The following is a 6,891-nucleotide window of genomic DNA, read 5'->3' on the forward strand; positions in this document are numbered from 1 at the left end:
CCTTTATACACTGGCTGTCTGAACCTGAGTGCGGCTGAGGGGATCTTTTCTAATTACAGGAAGGTACCTCTTTCCTCAACACTGTGACCTGACCCGGGACAAGTCTGTACTACACGCTATGTAAGTGGTGAACAAGTCAACTGCAAACCAACCGAGTGTACGGATCTTATGCTGGTGCTGAGATCGCTTCAGAATAGTCATCATGATTTCAAAGTTTGTTTTGAACTCTGTGAGCATCGAGTGTCAGTCAGAACTGAAGATAAAGCATTAATGAATGTTGAATTCTCATGCTTTATGCGTACTTCCCTTTTAGATTTTTCCATTCTCTGCTATTTTTACCATACTGTTGCATTTAAATTTCCTACACACTGACTTGGCATGATTAAAATAAAATTGCGCTGCACGTATGAAAAACTGAGTGGTCAGCAAGTGGATCCTCACGCCTTCACGGCATCGATCTCACAGTTTACTTGTCAGACAGTCTCTTTTGCAGGACTGCAAGCTCCCCAGGACCTCACAGTGCACTTGACCGAGTGAGGACTAACCTTGTTCGTTCAGGTCCTCTGGGAAATAGACAGGGAGACAGGATTACAGGTGTCGGGGGAAACGCCTGTGAAGGGCAAAGGGGTTGGGCACAGAAGCTGGGGAGAAGCTTCGTATTACTTTGCAGGTCTAACACCCAAAGGAGTGGGGAATGGAAGAGGACTGGGGAGGCAGGGTCTCAGACTTCAGAGCAACTCTAAGAAAGATCTGCCCAGGGGGTGCCTGGGTGGCTCAGTCGTTAAGCGTCTGCCTTCGGCTCAGGCCATCATCCCAGGGTCCTGGGATCGAGCCCCGCATCGGGCTCTCTGCTCAGTGGGAGGCCTGCTTCTCCCTCTCCCACTCCCCCTGCTTGTGTTCGCTCTCTCTCTCTCGCTCTCTCTCTCTCAAATAAATAAATAAGAATCTTAAAAAAAAGAAAGACCTGCCCAGGCCACTGGGGAATCCTGGAGCCACAGTCACCCACCAGAGGAGTCCCCCAGTTCATTGGACTGGGCCTACCTCAGTAGTGCCACCAGACCAGCCACTGGCTGAAAGCAGCCCGAGAGAGGCACGGCCTCAGTGAGAACGTCACGGCGGATCTAGAGAAACAACAGCTGCGGCCGTCCGTCAATTCTGCTCCCCGCAGATCTGAGTGGCACATTTTCATGACGGCCATGGCAACTGACAGACAGAAGGTTGGCCACACCCCAAGGATACAGAGCCAAAGGCAGTGATGCCAGGATCTGTCACCTTGACGCAGAGACAGGGAGCGGGCCCTTGGGCTCCTCGGAGTAAGCCTTCATACTTACGTGTAAATACATACAGCAGGCAGTCCTTACATATAGCGAATGCATAGTCATTCAAAATGCCACCCTAACAGGTTTACTTTCTTTTTTATTTATTTTATTTTTTTAAGATTTTATTTATTTGAGATAGCGAGAGAGAGAGAGCACAAGCAGGGGGGAGGAACAGAGGGAGAGGGAGAAGCTGACTCCCCGCTGAGCAGGGAGCCCGATGTGGGACTCGATCCCAGGACCCTGGGATCATGACCTGAGCCGAAGGCAGACGCTTAACCGACTGAGACACCCAGATGTCTCCAGATTTACTTTTTTTTTTTTTTAAAGATTTTATTTATTTATTTGAGACAGAATGAGAGAGAGAGAGAGAGCACATGAGAGGGGGGAGGGTCAGAGGGAGAAGCAGGCTCCCCACCGAGCAGGGAGCCCGATGTGGGACTCGATCCAGGGACTCCAGGATCATGACCTGAGCCGAAGGCAGTCGCTTAACCAACTGAGCCACCCAGGCGCCCCAGATTTACTTTCAAGTTTGTGAATTTCCTTCCAGGTCTTACCATGGCTACATTCTTGCAATCACCATGCAAGTAGTACTTCACATTTTCTAAAGATTTGATATTTATAACTAATATTTCTACATTTCTATCAGAATCTTCATAATTACACTTTTTGGTGACCAAACAATATTCAACAGATGGATGTACCACAATTTCCTAAGTCATTGTTGTTCAACATTTCCCTTATTTTTATTTTATTTTGTTTTTTAAGATTTTTATTTATTTATTTGAGAGAGAGAGGGAACACAAGCAGGGGAGTGGGAGAGGGAGAAGCAGGCTTCCCGCGGAGCAGGGAGCCCGATGTGGGCTGGATCCCAGGACCCCGGGATCATGACCTGAGCCGAAGACAGACGCTTAACACTGAGCCACCCAGGCGCCCTTGATTAAAAAAAAAAAAAGTTACCATAAGAATGTACATCTTTGGGCATATACTATTTGGTTTCTGTTGGGTTATAGCTCCAGGATAAGTTTCTAGGTTTTAAGTTACTGGATCAAAAGATAAAGTTTTGTGATCGCATCAAGTTTTGCCAAATTGCTTTGTAAAAACATTATGTCAATTAATCATATACGTTAGTTATCTATTGCTGCACAAAAAATTACCGTAAAACTATGTGATTAATACAACCCACATTTACTGTCTCACTGCTTCTGGGTGGGTCATGGATCCAAACACAGCCTTGCTGTGTCCTTTGTTTCAGGGTCTGTCCCAGGTTACAATGAAGTTGCCGTCTCTTCTGAAAAGCTTGACTGGGGATGGATCATCCTCCGAGCTCACTCGGTTGTCGTCAGGATTCAGTTCCTCCTGGGCTGTTGGACTGAGGGTCTCAGTTCTTTTTTTTTTTCCTCAGTTCTTAGGCAGCTGTTGGTCAGAGGCTGCCCTTAGTTCCTTGCTATGTGGGCCTCTGCAACATGGCAACTTGCTTTATCAAAGCATGCATCTGAGAAAACAAGAGTCTGCCAGCAAGACTTTTGCAACTTAATCACAGAAGTGATACCCCCTTAATGTTGCTGTATTCTGTTGCTTTGAACCAGGCGAGCAAGGGGAGAGGCTGACAAAAGGCCAAGAGCACCAGGAGTGGCGGTCATCGGGGGCCATCTTGGAGGCTGTGTATTACAAATGTCACCAAGAGCATATGCTTGTGCCAGTTTTACCACAATCACCCTAACACTGAAGGTTCTAATATTTTAAAATTACCAGTGTGGTAGGTGTGAATGACTATCTCCCTCTTCTCTGGCCTGGTATCGACCCCTAGGTTCCCATGGGTCCTCTGCTCTCAGGTGCTGCCAAGGAATTTCCCGAAAGTTGTCAACTGACAGCAACTAAGACCCCTAAGGAACTGCCCTAATTGGGACTTGGAAAAGCTATAAACACAGACCTGTATTAGGCAGCAGTGAGTTCCCTGGGAGGGTTCCAGTCTCAAGGGATTGCTGGTATTTGGGCAGCAACTCCAAAACCTTGAACACCCTGGTACCTGTCCCACTTAAAAGCACAGAAATTTAGGAAACCAATCTTCTTTAAAGCTTACTATATCAGGGCGCCTGAGTGCCTCAGTTGTTTGGGTGTCCAACTCCTGGTTTCAGCTGGGGTCATGATCTCAGTGTTGGGGGATCTGTGGGATGAGCCCACCTTGGGCTCTGCAGTCATCGAAGAGTCTGCTTCTCCCTCTGCCTCCACCTCTGCTGCTCCCCTGGCTTGTACTCTCCCTCCCAAATAAATAAATAAATAAATAATAAAATCTTTATTTAAAAAAAAAATGCTTACTCTATAGGCTGGGCTCCAGCTTCCCATTGGTGGAGGGCAAGCCAGTGTAGATAGCAGCCCCAGCACCCTGTGCCCTGTGCACCCACCTGCCTCGGCCTGATGATCGACCCCGATGCAGGTCATCAGGTGTGTGTGGTGTTGGGAGACCGTGCTGTGTATAAAACTTGCCTACTGATCAGTGACATAACCAGTGCATTTCCTGGGGAATATATTGCCACTGTCTTTGACAATTACTCGGCCAATGTTCTGGTAGATGGAAAACCGGTGAATCTGGGCTTATGGGATACAGCTGGACAAGAAGATTATGACAGACGAAGTCCCTTATCCTATCCGCAAACAGATGTATTCTTAATTGGCTTTTCTCTTGGGAGTCCTGCATCATTTCAAAATGCTCGAGCATAGCAGCACCCCTTAGTGCGACACCACTGTCCCAACACCCGCATTACCTTGGTGGGGACTAAACTTGATCTCAAGGGTGACAAAGACACAATTGAGAATCTTCAGGGGAAGAAGCCAACTCCCATCACCTACCCTGGGGTTTGACCACGGCTAAGGAGATCGGTGCTCTAGAACACCGGGAGTGCTCGGCTCTCCTGCAGCGAGGCCTCGGTGTTCGATGAAGCTAGGCGAGTGGTTCTCTACCCCACTCCTGTCAAGAAGAGGAAGAGAAAACGCCTGCTGCTGTGAATCTCTGGGGCCCCTCTCCTGCCCTGTTGCCCTGGGAACCTTTGTACGCTTTGCTCAAAAATGGTGGAGCCTTCGCACTCGGTGCCATGTTTTTGTTACAGATTTCGTTACTTTTTCCAATAAAACCATTTTGAACCAATCAGTAATTTTGAGGTTTTGTTTAAAATGTAAGACTTCAAACTTTCACATTACATTAAAACTTAGCCCTAAAATGGTAAGCTTTCTTAAAGCCTTATTTTTCAAAAGCCCCTATTCTTGCTCAGATGAAGAGTTGCCAAAGTACCTTGTGAGCTAAGTTGCACTGTTGTGCTGAGAACATGAAGCGCTAAACCGTTCAAGACCTTTGTCTTTAAGAAGAGACTGCAGTGGGGGTGCCTGGGTGGCTTGGTCGGTTGGGTGTCCAACTCTTAGTTTCAGCTCAGGTCATGATCTTGGGGTCATGAGATAGAGCTCCACATCGGCCTCCACACTCAGCGGGGAGTCTGCTTGGAATTCTCTCTCTCCCTCTCCCTCTGCCCCTCCCCTGGCTCATGCCCACACACTCTCTCTCAAAATAAACAGATAAAACCTTCAAAAGGCAGGGGGGTGGGCCGCTGGGTGGCTCAGTCAGTTGAGCATCCAACTGTTGGTTTGGCTCAGGTCGTGCTCTCAGGGTCGAGATCGAGCCCCTGTTGGGCTCTGTGCTGAGTGCAGTCTGCTAGTTTCTCCCTCTCCCTCTGCCCCTTCCTGCCGCATGCTCTCTCTCTCTCTAAAATAAATAAACCTTAAAAAATAAAAAATAAATTTAAAAAAATTAAAAAAAAAAAGAAGAGACTGCAACGTCTTAAGTTTGGAAATGCAGACACTCTCTAACTAGTTTGATAGGAAAGCAGCACAGCCTCCTTCATGAAATGTTGCCCTCTAACGGAACCTGTAATTTTATCAGCCTGTGTCTATTGCTTAACACTGTATTCATGATAGAATGCGTAATGGCTCAACTTTTGGATCAATCTTTTTGAATTTGTGGTGAGATTTTTTTAAAAAGTTAGTGTATTCCCTCTTGCTGAGATTTTGAACAGACCTCTTATTCCCGGGTCCCTGTGATGAAGGATCTGTTCAAGCCGTGGGTGCACGGGAGTGGCTGTGTGCAGCACGTGACATGATCAAAGAAGGAAGACAGTATTTTGACGAAGTATGCAGGCTAATTTACACTACATTGTACATGTCACAAAAGTAAAAGTGTCACAGGTAAAATTGTAAAAGGTTAATTTCTGTCAAATGCAGTAAATGAGAAAGAAAGGTCAGTATTATCAAAAATACAATAAAGCTTACTATATACTCTTGGGCTTCACATTTTGCAAACTTTATTTCACTTTCATTATCAAAACAATGCCGTAAGCTACATGTTAATATCCCCATTTAATAGAAAACTTGGGGATAAAGATGTGAAATCACTTGTTCAAGGTCACTCTGCTAAAGTGGTAGGACCAGCATTTGACCCCACAGCTGGCTGCCCAGTCTGTGTCCTCTCTCTGCTTCCTAAGGTAACCTTGTCCTCAGCTGGGGCCTGATGGCTTGGTAAGACTTGGCCCTTCCGGGGCGCCTGGGTGGCTCAGTCGTTAAGCGTCTGCCTTCGGCTCAGGTCATGATCCCAGGGTTCTGGGATTAAGCCCTGCATCGGGCTCTCTGCTCAGCAGGAAGCCTGCTTCTCCCTCTCCCACTCCCCCTGCTTGCGTTCCCTCTCTCGCTGTGTCTCTGTCAAATAAATAAAATCTTAAAAAAAAAAAAAAGAAAAAAAAAAGACTTGGCCCTTCCATCCCATTCCCACCTCAGCACCAAATCTGATAGATTGGGTGGCCCCTTCCTCTTCAGTTAGCTGCAAGGGCCTCCCCTGGAAGTTCCAGAAAGATCTGCTCAGTGACTTTTTCCTGATGAGAGGTGAGGCCGGAAAGTCACCTCTAACCAGCAGGGGAGAAAGGCTATAGAGGCCACAGGACAAGTTTCCACGACGAAACCCAAAGGGGATCTGGAACCAGGCTGCTGGCTTCAAATCCTCATTCTGTCGCTTTCAAAGCTTTATGGTTTGCAGCCCATTTCTTCACCTTTCTGTGCTCTTTCCTTGCCTGTAAAATTGAAATAACATTACCAACTACCTGTTCCAATTTGGGGACAAGTGAAAAAAGATTCTAGGAACCTCACACAGTGTCTGGTGCACAATAAAGGCCCGATGGACATCACTGTAGGGCTGTGGTGGGCAGGGGGCCTCACTGGGTGAGGACCCACACGGGTCAGCCCCGGCCTGTGATACATGCCCGCCTGCCGATGCGGGGTCCACGTGTATGCGCCAGCGACAGGCACGGCCGCAGAGGGTACGACGCTATGGCCCCTGGACGAGGCACTGGGGCCTGCTAGGGTCAGGAATGGGCAGAGCCAACGGTGGCATGACGACTCGGGGACCCCGTTCCCTGTGTCCCGGCTGTGTCTGCACGTGTGCGTGTATGTGCACGCACGGGGCGGGGGCGGGGAGGGTGTTTGTGTTTACGTAGCCCTCTGTCACTTAGCCTAGTTGGGGTCTGTGGAGGATTGTTCT

At 47.8% G+C, this 6,891-nt stretch overlaps 1 pseudogene; it reads left to right on the forward strand.

The window, feature by feature from the left end:
- Positions 1 to 3,407: 3,407 nt before the first annotated feature.
- Positions 3,408 to 4,322, forward strand: LOC118527697 (ras-related C3 botulinum toxin substrate 1 pseudogene; annotated as a pseudogene).
- The last annotated feature ends 2,569 nt before the right edge of the window (positions 4,323 to 6,891 follow it).

The sequence above is a fragment of the Halichoerus grypus genome, chromosome 4 (assembly GCF_964656455.1).
Source record: "Halichoerus grypus chromosome 4, mHalGry1.hap1.1, whole genome shotgun sequence".
Lineage (NCBI taxonomy): Eukaryota > Metazoa > Chordata > Mammalia > Carnivora > Phocidae > Halichoerus > Halichoerus grypus.